Source organism: Cimex lectularius, unplaced genomic scaffold (assembly GCF_000648675.2).
Source record: "Cimex lectularius strain Harlan isolate CLEC.00 unplaced genomic scaffold, Clec_2.1 scaffold55, whole genome shotgun sequence".
NCBI classification, from domain to species: domain Eukaryota; kingdom Metazoa; phylum Arthropoda; class Insecta; order Hemiptera; family Cimicidae; genus Cimex; species Cimex lectularius.
Window position 1 is genome coordinate 777,235 of NW_019392647.1, and position 17,179 is coordinate 794,413.

General features: G+C 37.8%; 1 protein-coding gene across 3 annotated transcripts in view; it reads right to left on the reverse strand.

The window, feature by feature from the left end:
* LOC106668149 (homeobox protein extradenticle) overlaps positions 1 to 17,179 on the reverse strand; it is a 109,445-nt gene that overhangs the window by 91,028 nt on the left and 1,238 nt on the right. The gene's annotated exons all lie outside the window — the stretch shown is intronic.

Genomic DNA, 17,179 nt, shown 5'->3' on the forward strand with positions numbered 1-17,179 from the left:
GGGCCACACTAATATCCGAGAGTCGGCTCTCCTCCCTTCTCCTATATTGCTAATATGTATGTGCCCTTTCTCCAGACGTCCCGGCCAACTTTACTGGCCTCGGGCGTGTCCAGGCCCTTTAATATCAACCGTTATACCGGACCCGCTCTTTCGGACCGTTTTAATACGAAAAATACGCTTTCAGCATTTATACAGAGGTCGCATGGAAGAACTCACAATCCCTATGGATAAAGGAACAACCGGCCCTTAAACCAGCCATGCGTGCATACCGAAAGACAAATTATGCGCAATGATGACAAAACATTTCACAATAATATGACATTTCTACTGCGTTTTATATATAACAAGGTAAACATAATCATGTGCTACGGACGTTGGATCATCGCTTTCGTAAAAACCTTCGATACCAGGTCGAAAAATATTTTGGGTCAGAAATGACACAGACACCTACCTTCAACCAAACAGTTGGGTACTATTTTGATCAAAGAAGTTCAAATTTTAACTCATTTAAGTAACAATCTCACTCAGATGATAAATTACTGAAGGTGAAACTAGCTATCGCTAAATAATTTATAACCGAGTAAAGTAGTTTTGAAATATCTTTTAGCATGAAAGTGTACATCCTTTTTCTCACCGTATAAAACCTCTAAATAACTAATTTTTGATTAAAGGGAAAAATATTTTTTCTCTCGGCTTTTTCGCCTACAAAATAACTATTGAAATTATACAATTTGCTATCGAGCAAAGGATGTAAAAAATTAAAGGTAAAAAGTCGTTTTGCACACCCCAAAATACCATGAAAATTATTAGCAAAAAACCACTTGAAATACACAATTTGGGAGCGAGCAAAGTAGGATAAAAAAAATTATTTTAGCGAGAAACAAAGTTGACATTTGTTTTTCTCATCTCAAAAAAACCTTGAATACCCTCAAAATTATTAGCTAAAAACCACTTGAAATCACAATTCGGGACCGAGCAAAGTAGGATAAAAAGTTTGTTTTTTTTAACGAGAAACAAAGTTGACATTTATGTTTCTCACCTCAAAAAACCCCCTGATTACCCTGAAAATTATTAGTTAAAAAACCACTTGAAATACACAATTAGGGAAGAAGTAAAGTAGGATTAAAACAAATTTAATCGAAAAAGAAAGTTGACCTTTGTTTTTCTCACCTCAAAAAAACCCTCAATACCCTGAAAATTATTAGCAAAAAACCACTTGAAATACACAATTTGGGACCGAGCAAACTAGGATAAAAAAAAGTTTAACAAGAAACAAGCTGACATTTCATTTTCTCAACTTAAAAAAAACCTGAACCAATAATTTTGGAGAAAAAACTATTTGAATGCCTTCGATTTTTTTTCTTTTTAGAAAATCACAAAAATTATGGTAACTTTAAAAGGAATGAACTGGTACAAGGGAAAATATACAGGTGTTTAAGACGCTATGAACTACTAATGGCAACAACTTGGCCTCCTTAAATAAATTAAAACTGTAGATATAGTATAAATAGTTTGATTAGTTTTTTTGATTCCAGCCAAGTTTTTCTTGCTTATACATAAAACATAAACTTTCTTGACAGGCAGAAAGAAGAAAATTCCAAGAAAATGTCCACTCTTGTAATAATTATTCTTTTTATGTAGGGCCTTGGTTGAGATGAAAAAGTTGGTGTTTACGAGCGGGATCCGAACCCACGACCTTCGGCTCAATACGCGCCTCAAGAGGTAGAGCAGCGGCGTATTGAGCCGAAGATAGCGGGTTCGAATCCCGCTTGTGACACCAACTTTTTCATCTCAACCAAGGCCTTACACAAAAATAATAATTTATTGAAATAATTAATATGGTCAATATACCACTAAACTTAAATGGATTAATATAATCTTGTAATAATGTTGAATCTGGACAAAATCCAGAGGAGTTATGATTTGTTATGTGGTCTTCGGAGAGAGAAAAATTAGCACCCATACTATTTCAGCTTGAAAATTTCTATTTTTTTGTTTTATTTTTTTTGTTATGAAAATTCAGATTTAAGTGTTTTGTTTCAGACAAATCAGGATTGTTTTAATAAAAAATAATAATTTTTTGACCTACATTTTTGATAGCGACTTTTGGTTTTTTGTAACAATTTTTTCTATCTAATATCATACATATGTAATATAATAATTATATATATAATTTATATTTAATTAAATTAAAATTTAATCAATTATTTAAGCTTATTAGTTAGAAGGTGAAGGGATAGTTTACTAATTGCCTGTTTTTATCAGTTTTGACGTCCTGCTGAATAATTTATAACGGCCGTATAGAATCTTCCCACCGTGTTAACTGATGTGGGCCGGCATTTTTGGTAACAAGCCGTATGCTCATAAATTTACTGTCATACTGACACAGTACACAGGGAGATATTGTTATTTCCGGACTGGCGGGCAAATAACATCGAATATGCAAAAGTGTTTTTCTCCGGGATGGAGGTAGTATTTGTCATAAAAGCGAATTAAACTAATTCCGAAATACTTTCAAGATTGACCCATTTCATGACAGAACTCAATAAAATAATAATAATAACACTAATAAAAGTAGGAGAGGAAATTGAGAAAACGGGAAAAAGCCGGTCGGAAATCTTGAGTGACAGGATGACAGACGGAAAAACTGCGCCTCTTCCTGATGGGCGTCTTTTCAAAATGGGGTGCTCCCAATATTCAAGAGCAAGAATGAGTAAAAAAATAAACCATGAAAAAAATGCCATTACATAAAATTAAAAAGATAAAAACATTTAATATTCTTTTAATAAAAAAATAAAAATAAAACCACCAATTTGGGAAATTATTACTAATTTTTCATGCATATTTTTCGGTTTAAATATTTTTTTATAATCCTAAAGGATTAGCTATATCGTACGTACAGGTTATGGATGATTTATTGTTCTGGATCATTTTCCACCACATATCCCAACACAAACCTGCTTATAACCCTGATGTCACTCCTTTTTATTAACACTGACAACGCCATTTGTCATGAAATTCATTATGATCATATGGAAAATAGTGGTTTGTATATTCAGGAGAGCCGATACAGGCCAAAAATTATAGAGGAATATCTCTACTTAATACAACTGCAAAACTCTTCACAGGTGTTCTATTGGATAAAGAATTGGATAAATAAGCACAACCTCCTTAAAGAATCGCAAGCAGGCTTCAGAACAGGATATAACACGATAGACAACATCTTCAACCTATACAACATTGTAAATATAAAATTATGCGACAAAGAAAGGGTGTACTTATTTTTTGTAGATTTTCAGGCTGCTTTTGACAGTATAGAAAGGAGGGCTAACTATTCTATAAATTATCTACGGGCTTTCCTCAAAGATTATTATCATCCTCAAAAGTTATTATGCCGGATCAGACGCCCGAATCTGGACAAAAGGTCTGACGAGTGACTGCCTGCGAAATGGGAGTGAAACAAGGTTGCTTACTCAGTCCGGTCCTGTTCGCAATCTTCCTTAACGACCTGGAGGACGAACTATGCGGAGGGGTAATAAAAGTAGGAGCGGAAATTGAGAAAACGGGAAAGAGCCGGTCGGAAATCTTGAGTGACAGGATGACAGACGGAAAAACTGCGCCTCTTCCTGATGGGCGTCTTTAACGGAGGAAAAATAAGGACACTAATGTATGCAGACGACATAGTGTTGTTGGCCTCTACACCTGCATCTCTGCAACTCATAAAGGATTTAGAAGACTATTGCGACAAGTGGAACCTTAAATTGAATCTGCAAAAATCCCAAATTATGTTTTGTCGGCAGGGAGGCGGAAGACTTAAGAAAAATGAAAGATGGTTCTTCAAAAGTGAAAGAGTGGACTGCGTAAATTGCTACAAATACCTTGGTATCAATTTCACTAAGTCCTTGAAGATGAAGCATCACTGCAGAGAGAAGGCCAGCAGCGCTAAATACGCCGTTAATAGTCTGTGGCGCAAAATAATGACCAACAAGAAGATCCCACTAGAGAAAAAGATGGTGATATTCAACAGCACCCTGAGGTCTGGGGGTTACTTATACTTGAAGGAAATAGAAAAGGTCCAGAAATACTTCATCAAGAAACTGCCCTGCCTACCAATTAGCACCCCAGACTACATCTTATATATTGAGTGCTCGGTCACACCACTATACAGTCACACTTTGAGCCTGCATTTGAAATATATAAGAAAAGTACTGAATCACACACCTGACAGACTGACGCAGTTTTTCGCCGACGTAGTAATAAATAAAGGCATAAGCACAAGCAGCTGTCAGAGTTAGGTAGGCTGTACGGTGTAGGAGTAAGTAAGGAGGTACTGAAGTCCTCTAATACCACGGACCTGATACAAAAAACGGGAGGAGAGCAAAAGGAAAGACCTGGTAACCCGTGCGAGAAAGAGTTTACATCACAACTTGTACACAAGACTGGATTTTGACTTAGGGCGAAACTACATGGAGTGCTCTAATATGACAGCTTATGAGGTGTTTCTGGTCTTGAGGGCGAGGGGAGAATTGCTTCAGCTGAACTGCCAACCGTGGAGACAGGACCGCGCCATCATTTGCTCCTTATGTAACCTCAATGTCCCGGAGGACACTCTCCACTTCCTAGGAGTGTGCCCCGTTCAGAGAGAGTTCCGCCAAAGGTACTTTGGGAACCTGAAGCTAGATGTAGAAGTCATTGCAACATTAACGGAAGGGATAACTGAAGGAAGCTTGTGGTGTACCTCACTCACGCCCTGCGGTACCGAAAATACCTGGTTGACCACTTCAATTTTTAAAATCAAAGGTCATTCTAAAGATACAAAAGCAGGGATTCATTCAAGATTCAAAAATTCATAAAGCAACTCGACAGACGGCTAAGGCCATTACATTTTTACATACATTTTTGGAAATGTAAAGTTAATGTAAATACTTTGTGTAAATAAAGCCTTTATTCATTCATTCATATTCAGGAGTGTTCTCTTGCAATAAGCCAAATATTGTCTCGACCTACTTATAAACCTGACTTATCTTACATCATTGGTAATCGTCCAATTCAAATACTGAGTCAATTATGGGTGAAAAAAATTTCAGTGGTAAGGTTCGGTTACATAAACCGAGTAAGACAGAGAAAATTCACCGAATGGAACCAATGCACCGCACCGTGCTTATAACCCTGACGTTGCTCATTTTTTTAGGTTTGGCATCAATTCATGATAATATGGAAAACAATTGCATAAATATTCAAGAATGTCGTCAGTTAAATCTTGCCTCGACCTACTTTGAAGATGTTAAGACTTCGGTAACATCACCAAATTCTAATAACGACTGAATAATAATAATAACCTACATGTTTGTAGATTTTACATAAATCGTGTTAGTCAGAGCAAAAATTCATATAAATGGAACCAGAACCATACCTCGCCCTGCTTACACCCCTGATACAGTTTTTTTCTAACCTAACAATACCAGTCGCCAAATTCAATTACTAAATGCTATGCTAATATGAAAATCCCACATTATGTTAGGACGAAACGTTTATCTTCCAATGAGCCACAACTTGCCTCCACCCGCTTATAACCCTGACCTCTTTCCATCTTAAATTTCGGTCATTGTTACAAAATTCATATATTGACTTAATGTTTGTTGAAAAATAAAAATTCTGTAGTGACGTGTCTTTAAATCGATCGAGTTATGTATAGAAAAAATTCACATTCTAGCCGTGCTTATAACCCTGACGTAAGGTTACAATCGAATTCGAGATGGGATGATGATAAACTATTTTGTAAAACAATACCTTTATTTTCAAGAATGTTTCTCTCTCTCTCTCTCTATCTATGTTTCTTCCTCTTCCTCTTTCTCTCTCAATCTCTCTCTTTCTTCCTCTTACTTTCTCCCTCTATCTCCCTCTATCTTTCTCTCTCTCCCTCCATCTCTCTTTTTCTCTCTTTCTTTCTCTCTCCCTCTATCTCGCTCTCTCTCTCTCTATCTCTCTCTCTCTCTCTCTCTCTCTCTCTATCTATCTATCTATCTCTTTCTCTATCTAACTAACTATATATATATATATATATATATATATATTTCTGCGTGGTGTTTTCTCTCTCTCTCTCTCTCTCTCTCTCTCTCTCTCTCTCTTTCTTTATCTAACTGTCCATGCAATTAACTATCTATTTATATCTACCTGGTGTTTCTCTGTTGTTGTTTATTAATTAAGCCTAACATCACCATTTGATGTTTCTTCCATCATATTCATGAAGGATACTTATCGTGTAAAATAAGGGGTTATATTTTTAAGAGTTCCTTTCGCTTGCAAAAACCACTATTGCCTCGACCTCCTTATAACCCTGACCTCTTTTTAACTATCGGCTTGATGAAATGTTGGCCAACAATCATCTAAAGAATGGACAAACGGGTCAACTACCAACGAACAGTTGGGCTCTTCTTTTACCAGAAAATAAATATAAAAAAAATTGGGAAAATCAATAAAAATATATTTGAATTTTGAAATCATTCCCTATTTCCTTTAATATAATATAAAAATGGTTCATTGTTTTGTAAATAGTTTCTTGGGATGTAAAATGGAGGTTTCTTGCGTGGGGGAGTGGTCAAAAAGCGACTTTTTTGATCGGCGAGCTGGAAAAACCGTCTCGTATTTTCTCTTTTTTTGCCCCTTCACTCTCTTATTTAAAATGAAAGGGTAGTAAAGAAGACTTAGGGGTGGTAGTCGTCTGTACGCGAGGGTGACGGATGGAAATGAAGTCGGTATTGCGGTTGATCCCCGTGTATCGGGGGAAGTCCAAGTGACAGCAGCTCTCTCCCTGGCCCACACGCCGGCTTCAATCACCACCTCTGACACCCCGAACGGGCCGAGGATTGATTCCTGACATTTGTATTTCTATAAACTCAAGACGGGAGGAAAATTCTAGCCGGATGACTGTTTTTCCCGCTTACGCGTTTTCAAAGGAAGACTGTAAATGTAAATCCGAGATCATTTATGGAAATTTTATTCCATAAGCGTAGTCGTTTTCTTTTCTTTGATATAAACATAGGTTTGATGGTTTATGGCAGTTTGGTCCAAACTTTGGTTACTCATCCGCGATTCTCGATCCAGAGATGATTATTTGGAGATCGTGGGAGGCGGTCTGGTGAGAAGTTGGTTTTAGAAAAGCATTTTTTTTGTCGTGCCAACGTTTCGATCTTTATTGAGATCATCTTCAGAACCTGGGATTTATAAACATTGTTTCAATTTTACAAATACCTGTAGGATGTGGAAAAAAGTGAATTTATACAATGCTAAAAAATTTTAAATTACAAAAAAAATGAATCTATACAATGCTAGAAAATTTTAGATTGAAAAAAAGAATTTATACAATACTAGAAAACTATAGATTGAAAAAAATGAATTTATACAATGCTAGAAAATTTTAGATAAAAAAATGAATTTATTCAATGCTAGAAAATTTATTGATTAAAAAAAACGAATTTATACAATGCTAGAAAATTTTAGATTAAAAAATGAATTTATTCAATGCTAGACAATTTTTTTTATTAAAAAAATAAATTTATACAATGCCAGAAAATTTTATGATAAAAAAGATGAATTTGTTCAATGCTAGACAATTTTTTTTATTAAAAAATGAATTTATACAATGCTAGGAAATTTTAGATAAAAAAATGAATTTATTCAATGCTAGAAAATTTATTGATTAAAAAAAACGAATTTATACCATGCTAGAAAATTTTATGATAAAAAATGAATTTATTCAATGCTAGACAATTTGTTTTATTAAAAAATGAATTTATACAATGCTAGAAAATTTTATGATAAAAAAAAGATGAATTTATTCAATGCTAGACAATTTTTTTATTAAAAAATTAATTTATACAATGCAAGAAAATTATAGACTCAATCAGGGTTTTTTTAAATTTTCTAGCATTGTATAAATTCATTTTTTTCCACATCCTACATGCATTTGTAAAATTTAAACAATGTTTAAAATCCCAGGCCATGAAGATGATGTCAATAAATATCGAAACATTGGCACGATAAACAAAATGTTTTTTAAAACCTATATCACACCAGACCGCATCTCACGATCTCCGAATAATTTATGAAAAACTTGGTTTTTAAAGGTCCAAACGTAAGAACAAAAATGAAGGCTAGATCTGATTCAGTTAGTATAAACGTAATATAATTTATAAGCCGAGGATTTACCCGTAGGAAATCATCGCAACGATATTTTTTCGTTTTATTGCCGCTATTATGAAGTAGAAAGATCGTAAAAAGTCCGGACAAAGCGACAACGTCCGTTTCGTCTCGCTTTCACGGCCCGCACTCGCGCAATTACATAAACTCGTGTTTCCGTCCTGTATCGGGTCTCTCTCCGATGATGTATGCACGCCGACCGTCAACCCCTGACACCTCACCGCCGCCCCCGGATTAACACAATTAACTGGAATTTAAGGACACGCCAACCTCGTATCTCGAGGCCCTTTTCCATAAATTAAACACGCCCCACCTGGGCGGGTTCACCATTTCCGTGTCTTGCCCTGTTAAAAATGGGCCTTGTAACCGTTTGTTGCCATTTTATGTACATATATTTTTTTGGTGGGGGGGAAGGTGTAGGGAGAATACCTTTTGAACACGTGTAAAGATCTTTAATTTATTCATTTACTTAAAGGCATTTTTATTAACACACAATGCTCTTATTTTAACAAGAATGGCCCCAGGAATTTAAATCATATGTAAATACAACGAAAAACGATTATTTATAACGCCTCACTATAGTGTAATATAAGATAAAGACACTAATTATTACAAGAAGAAATTGAGATAAGAAAAACGACCCACATAATTTTTTTCCCAAGTGCATTCGTTCGATGTAACAAGTTAAACATATAGTATAAACATAAATAATAACATAGAAACATGAACAGCAACCATTCAGTGATGGAGGCCATTATTACACCAACATGATGAAGTGAGATTCAAGTAGTGAGGCTGTCGCGAGGCCACCGAAGCCTCAGTCCCAGTGAGGATTGTTAAATAATGTGGTGGATGATAGGATTTGGACGAAAGAGTTCGGATGATGGGATAGTTTGCAGTGGGACCTTTTGTAGCGGGGGTTAGATGAGTACCAAAAGGAACATATAGGTCGGTATGGATGGATGGCAATGGAGCATTTTCAACTACACATACCCTAGCACTTGAAATCATAACCAATACCACACCCCTTCACATTGAGGTTAAGGTCAAAGCACTAATCAGCTGCTACAGATTAATTAGCGAGGGCAGCTGGAATCATAAATGCAATAACATAGATCACTCGAAAATCTCTCAACGATTGAGTAAGGTTAACGGTCAATTATTAACCGTTAGTGATAAAAAGATTAAAACCCCTTCGGGGAAAAAGCACTTTCAGATAGTCACCCCTTGTGATATGATTATAGTCTGGATGATGACCATCGTAACATAGACTGCTACACAGATGGTTCACTTATCAAAGATAGAGGGAGTGGTGCAGGAATTTACATACCAAAATTAGGAATCAGCATCTCCTCCCCTCTTGGCAATAACACCTCCGTTTTTCAGGCGGAAATCTGGGCAATCAATGTGTGTTGTAGAACACTTATGGATAATAAAATTATGGGAAAAGATATTAAAATCTTTTCTGACAGTCAGGCTAGTCTTAGGGTATTACAAAAAACATTGTCAACCTCACGACTGGTGGAGGAAACTATAGATCTTATCAATAGGATCACTTTCAGGTTTGAGAATAAGGTGACCCTTATTTGGATACCAGCACATAAAGGACACCATGGCAATGAGAAGGCGGATGGCCTAGCCAAAGAAGGTTCTAATACTGCGTTTGTCGGGCCACAACCGGTATTACCTCACTCTATGAGCACAGCGAAAGAGAGTATCTGGGGCATGAAACAATTCCTTAGGGAGTGGAATTTTTCCCCCGGACACAGGCAATCGAAAGAGTTTGTTAAGGCGATCAAACCAACAGAATCGAAATGGCTATTCTCTATCTCAAGGAAGGGAATTAGGAGGGCTGATAGGTATTCTGACGGGCCACTGCCCACTGAGAAGACACCTCTTCGTAATGGGTATCCTACCAGATCCCTTTTGCCGCTTCTGCGAAATAAAAGAAGAAACGGCAAAGCACTACCCTGCAGAATGTGATAGGCTTAGATTTGAAATCTTTGAAGGAGAGGACATCACCAAATCACTCCCCGAGATAAAATGGTCCAAAATCACGTGAACCGACCAAGTCCCGGACCTTTTAGGGATGGGGTACGGGTCTACCCAGGCATTTAACCCCTCGGGTCTTGGTCGCCCACCCTGCATAATATATATGGATGGATGGCATCATTGGTAACATAGAAATGGGTATTGACTATTGTTCTGATGATTTTAGATAGGAGGTGTAGGATTCGATACCTCCAATGTAAAATGGCCGATTTTGCCTATAGACTGTTGCGGAACAAATCCAAGATCTTGGACATTTGTCACGCGCATATCTGAACAGCTAAACTGGTTTCCGCGATAATATGACTAGTGGGATATCGGCGCTGCTTGTGCAGTTTTAATTTTTGATCAAAACAGGAAAATTAATCGTTAACGTTGGTGAACAAGGAACGTTTTAGCAGACGGTCGTACATTTGGATTGACTCTCATGGAATAATTAAAATTTAAAAAATTGTAATTAGAAGAAATTTCACCCGGGTAATCACCACGGATTTTACAATCTGCCAGCGTGATATCCCGTAAAAACGTGAATTATGAAAATCTTCAATTATACAAGGAACAATGAACAAAAACGAACGTCATGGGCGGCAAACCTACATAGTTTCAAACACGTCCACATTGCTAAATGTTGCTCAACATGTCTCAAGTTATCCACCCGAGCTGGCAGACTACAGACCTTTTTGTCTACAGGAAGTTGCAGAACAAGCGATCTGATCTTATTTGTCTGTAGGCAATCATCTAACTTTGTCTATGGACACGAGTTGCGCGATGGTTGTCCACGAAGGCCTACTAGACTTTAGCAGTTCAAGCTTCCCCAATTGGGAGCCGGTAGGACAATGCAACGTTTTCGCCTGTTTGTCAGTGTGTGTTTTGATCTGTCAAGCACTCGATAACATGATAAACCGTACGTTTAACGTGCGTGTAAGTGGTGTATGTCATCGTTTGTCCAGGTAGAGTCAGATGTATGATGTATGGCTCCTGCATGGTTCGCAACAACATTGTTCAGGTACCCCGGAAGGAAGCGTTTTCTTGTTTATTGTGAATATTTATATGTCGATTTGGTTTCTTTAACGTCGAATCTCCACTGTCGGAGCCGGGATTCGCCGAATTGCGAGTGATTTTCGAGATTACGGGAAACTGTGTCAGGATCGTTTTCAGGAGAAAGGATTGCGAAGGTAACCGATACAACCTCAGCCTGTAAACTGATAGTTCTTTTATCAACCTGGTCCGCTCAGTCGCGCTCTTTAAAGCTTCGGATCTGTTCTTTAATTTTCACAAAAAATCGTAACAAGTGATCAACGATGGGAAAGAACCGATAACCACATCAGCCTGTAAACTGATCGTTCTTTTGTTACTCTGATCCGTTTATTTTCGCTCGTTAAGGCTTCTTTTATTCTTCTTTTCTGTACTTTTATTTTTTTAGGACGATCAGGTTGTTTAAATATGATTTTATTATTATTTATGGATATACAGTTACTTCATCCATTGTATAGTGTTTTATGGCAGTTTTCATTTTTAAACGATGAAGGAAAATAAAAAATATAAAAAAAGAAGGCTATTTTTAACAATTGTATGTCCTTGTTTTCCACTTTTTCCACATTCAACGTCGATTTGAGACCCGTGCGGGTAGAAAATTGTCTGCGACATGTCACGTTTAGATAAGGGAGTCGACCGGCTGAATGTCCCCGACGTTGGAAGGCCCCTGCCGGCATAATCCCCGGCTATATTTCACCATAATACAGTCTCCCGGATTACGGGACAGAGTGTGTAACATGGACATATAGCGGCCACCTCGGCAAACATAAACATCTTTATGCTCCACTAAACCTTCCTGACTTCACCCCTGCCCCACGACGACCCTTATTACTGCCGCATTATCTTTATATATTATTTTTATTAGACTTTTACGGGGACGCCTCCCTCGGAAAAATGCCCCTGTAAACAAATTTGACCCAAAAAAAATAATTCCAAGATATTTTATTTAATTATTACTGTATTATTTTTATCTAATCATAAGAGATATTACATAAAAAGCAAGATATCTCTAATTTTTTTAAAATTTAAACTGATTAAATAATACATTAAATTTGCAAATTATAAATTACAAAATACATTAAATCCATTAGATTTCGTAGTCCGATTGACCAAATAACCTTTCAATTAATTAATCTTTATATAAGGTATTGTTTGAGAAAAAAAGTCTGTGTCACGAGCGGGATTCGAACCCACGACCTTCGTCTAAATACGCCCCTGCTCTGGCACTTGACACTTAGGTAGAGCAGCAGCGCATTTAGCCGAAGATCGTGGGTTCGAATCCCGCTCTTGACACTGCCTTTTTTATCTCAGCCATACCTTACATAAAGATTAATTAACTGAAAGATTTTATTTATTTATTTATTTTTTTTAAATTTGTGTTATTCAATTAATTCTTGATAATGTTTATGACTCCCTAGAATATTTCCCAGAAAATTTATACTTTAAATATGATTTCCCGGAATTTTTGTACCACTTAGCACTTAGGTAGAGCAGCAGCGTATTTAGCCGAAGGTCGTGGGTTCGAATCCCGCTCGTGACACTGACTTTTTTATCTCAGTCAATACCTTACATAAAGCTTAATTAATTGAAAGTTTTCATTTTTTTTCAATTTATGTTGTTCAATTAATTCTTGATAATGTTTATGACTCCCTAGAATATTTCCCAGAAAATTTATACTTTAAATATGATTTCCCGGAATATTTGTACCACTTAGCACTTAGGTAGAGCAGCAGCGTATTTAGCCGAAGATCGTGGGTTCGAATCCCGCTCGTCACACTGACTTTTTTATCCCAGCCAATACCTTACATAAAAATTAATTAACTGAAAGATTTTTTTTTTCAATTTATGTTGTTCAATTAATTCTCGATGATGTTTATGACTCCCTAGAATATTTCCCAGAAAATTTATACTTTAAATATGATTTCCTGGAATTCTTGTACCACTTAGCACTTAGGTAGAGCAGCAGCGTATTTAGCCGAAGGTCGTGGGTTCGAATCCCGCTCGAGACACTGCCTTTTTTCTCTCAGCCAATACCTTACATACAGATTAATTAACTGAAAGATTTTTTTTTCAATTTATGTTGTTAAATTAATTCTCGATAATGTTTATGCCTCCCTAGAATATTTCCAAGAAAAATGATACTTTAAATATGATTTCCCGGAATTTTTGTATATAAAATCCATCCCTTTACATAATTCTAAGTTGCAATTATTCCACCAGCCTGTCAATTTTGATCGAAAATTGATTGATTGAAACAAGGTTAAAAATTTTGAACAGTCAAAAACTGCAAATGTATCACAGTTGATAAGTGAGTTAAAAAAAATAGTATTCCAGTCCTTTTTTCTAAGTAGTTTATCCTTTTTTTTTAAATATAGCGTTTCCTGGTCGGTAAATTAAGGCTCGTAGCATGTAATTTTCTCCGATTTCCAAAGACACGTTCGTCTCACGGTATTACAACGGGCTAATTTCAGCTCGAGGCCTAATCCAATTAAATTGGACTGGTGGAAATATCTTAAAATCCGCTTAAAGCAATTATAAGTTGAAATTACCCTGGCAAAATGGGGCAGAAAAGACCAAAATCAAGAAGATTTAGTTTAAACCATGAACGTGTAAAATTATCCGTGAAATATGTCTTCCTAGCACAGTTTTGTTAATGATCGATTTTCAAACATTACAAAAAAAAGGAGGAGAATATTGAGTAAATTTGACATAATGAACTTAGTTTATATATAAAAGGGAGTAGATTTTTTCCGAATCGCCTTACCATCATCAGATTTGGAACAAATATAAATAGATTTTATTTACAATCCTCTCAAATAAAACGTAAAAATATGCCTTATCTTTCGGGTTCTGAATAAAGATATACATGTATATTCGGGGGGGGGGGATACTATACTGACCCTCCAAGAACTATAGTATCACCCCCCCCTGGGGTCTTTGCTACTAGCAAATCGACAAGACCTAGTTTATCAAGGAACTTGATTAGCACGGTTTAGAGGTTAATTTCTAACAGGGCTTCATCCCAAGACACATCCTGCGGGAACATATGATGCCAGTTTGTTGCAAGGTTCAGAATTTGCACTTGCGTGTAGTTTTATACCTATAATCTTCCTCAGATGCCCACAGTTTGCAATATGTTGTTAGGATCCGATGTTTTTCTTGCTTCTTTTGAGGCATTCCGTTGTTTATTTCCTTCCAAAATGTGTTAGAAGGTTCTTGGATTGTTTATGTTCAATGAATGAATTCCTTTTGTCAAGGACATTGATAGTATGAATCCCTGTGCCACAGAAGGACTCAGGGCATATCAGCAGTACGGCCTCGCCTTTCCTTGCAAGGGTGTCAGCTGTATGTACTTTAGTTTTACAATTCAGCACCGTCTTTGAGCTAATGATGTTAGAACTCTTTGGTAGAGATGGGACATTCCGTTCCCGAGTACTCATCGTCAACAAGACAAGAGGATCTTTAACGTCCGCACCTAGCCTTTTCGGCCTTATCGGATGTTTTGATTCTCAAGATGAGAGCTGACGCACTTCTGCATACGACGGAATGCTGTTACCGCCGCAGCATTGGTGTAGTGGTATCCCGGCCCCAAAGGGCCGGTAACCCACACTCTCCGCTTGTCCACTCCGAATGGTCGGGCCCGCATTGTGCGTCGGGTCGTACGCCGCACGCAAGGGGCTAACGGGCCGAAATACATCAGCCCGTCCCCCCCTCGCGTATCCCTAGATAGAGAAGGCCACTCTATCTCTCTGAGTATAGAGGCTCCCCCAGCGTAGAAACTTCCGGGAACGCCCCGGCAGCGGTTTTAGTTTAAAGTGGAATTGTTACCCACCCCCTAGATGAGCACTGTCTACGGTAAAAGTCTCTTATCGAGCTCAGCCTACACCTGCTGCACGCATTCGAGGGACGCCATAGGTCTAGCCTAGGTGGTCCGATCCTTCGCTTCCCCAAGGGTACCACGCCGGTCATACGCACAACAATGCAAAGAATACTCGAGTCAAAGACGCCGACTCACTACCCGCTTCCATCCGCTTACTTACGCATTCGAGGGACTGTAGCATGATCATTACGTCCTCAACGCTTACATGCTGTCGTCCGGTCGCAACGTCTCCCGTGAGGACCACGGGCTACTACGTTGGCCATACGCAAGCTTCACGAAAGGTCACAAATAGAAGACAGCCTCTGTCTAAGTTCCCGCCAGGGGCGTCATCACGTACCATCACGAAACCGTTCCCAATGTGACAAGGGCTGGTTTTTGGAAACATTCTGTCACCCCGTGGTACAGATGGCCATACACCCTCCTCGTCCTTGCAGACAGGATCTAGTGCACTGGCCCTCGTGTGACTGCTAAGGCACCCGCCGCCCCTTCCGACTCTCAGGCCGACACAAGACAGCTTGTGCTTTAGAGAGGTTGCCACGTCCTCTGGGCTTTATTTTATTTTATTATTTTGTGCCCGGATACCCTCCTTGTAACCAAGGGTTAGGAGGAGTCACAGGATAGAATGAAGAGATGGGACAACCATGTTGTTTTAAGGATCACTGAGAAAAACCGCTCACTCAATGAAATGTACCAGCTCTTTTTTATAGCTCACCGCGGACGCTCGCCAAATTTGTCTTACCCATAATTCCATGAGTAAAATCTCGCGGGTTTTTCAAATTTCAGAGCGCAGGCGGTAGGGCCAATCGTAAAGGTTGATAGTCTGAATTACAGAGTTGTTTTATGAAATAAATGAACTATTCCTGAATCTAACATTTTTGTATTATTGCTAATACTAAATTTCAACTAAAACAAAATAAATAAACATAAAAAAAATGAAGAAGGAAATTACTGAATAGTTTTCAATTAATTAAGGTTTTGGTTGAGATAAAAAATCAGTATCACAAGCGGGATTCGAACCCACGACCCAGCTAAATACGCCGCTGCTTTACCACTTGAGCTATCGTGAATTTGATCCACTCGGACACCAACTTCCCATCTCAACCTAGCCTTTCGAATTTTCCCTCCTTTTTGCCATTTTTCAAATTTACTGAATAATGGTAAAGACAATTCAACATTATGCGTTGATCGCTAACGAGTTGGTATCGGAATGGAGAGGATTGACCCACATTACTGAGTGAACGATGAGCACTGACAATAAGAGCGGTAGATCAAAATTCATAGCTAAAAATTAAATACATAAAAAGACCTGTAGCTACAATCTACCGCTCTTATTGTCAGAGTGCTCATCGTTCACTCAGTAATGTGGGTCAATCCTTATGATCAGCTAGCGAGCATCACACTTTGCCCCTTTGGCCTAAGGAACCTAGGCGTCCTTTTATTTTCAACCTGCAGCTTTTCTGAAGACCTTCAAAGGCCCATTCTCCGTAACATATCCCAGAATAAATGTGTGGCCTGCTTTTCAAGCTGGATTAATTTTTTTTCGGAAAATTCACCGAACGATTGATGTATTTTTTTTTTTTCTTTTAAAGGAAAAATGTGAATTTGTATATATTTGACGATCGAATAAAAATTTGTATGTGTCGAGGTCTTGGAAAGTCCTCGAAGATATTTGCATAAGAAAGTTCGGGATGTTGCCAAATCAAATTATCCCCATGCGATCGTGCAAGGCGACCATCGTTCGAATTTTCCTTCTTTGAATAAAAAAATCTGAAAAATTAAATATACAACAAGACATAACAAGCCATTAACTAAAAACCAGGTAACTAAGGGCATATAAACAGATAAACATTAATTCCCCAAGAAGAAATAAAAGAAAGAAAAACTTCCCATTACACGGCACTATAAATCAACTCCCCCCCCCATTTGTAAGTATGTCGGGTTCGAATGCGGGCCGCTGGATTCGAACCCGGCACCTTCACCTTACAGTAATTGCCTAAACGCTTAAACCGTTGCGGC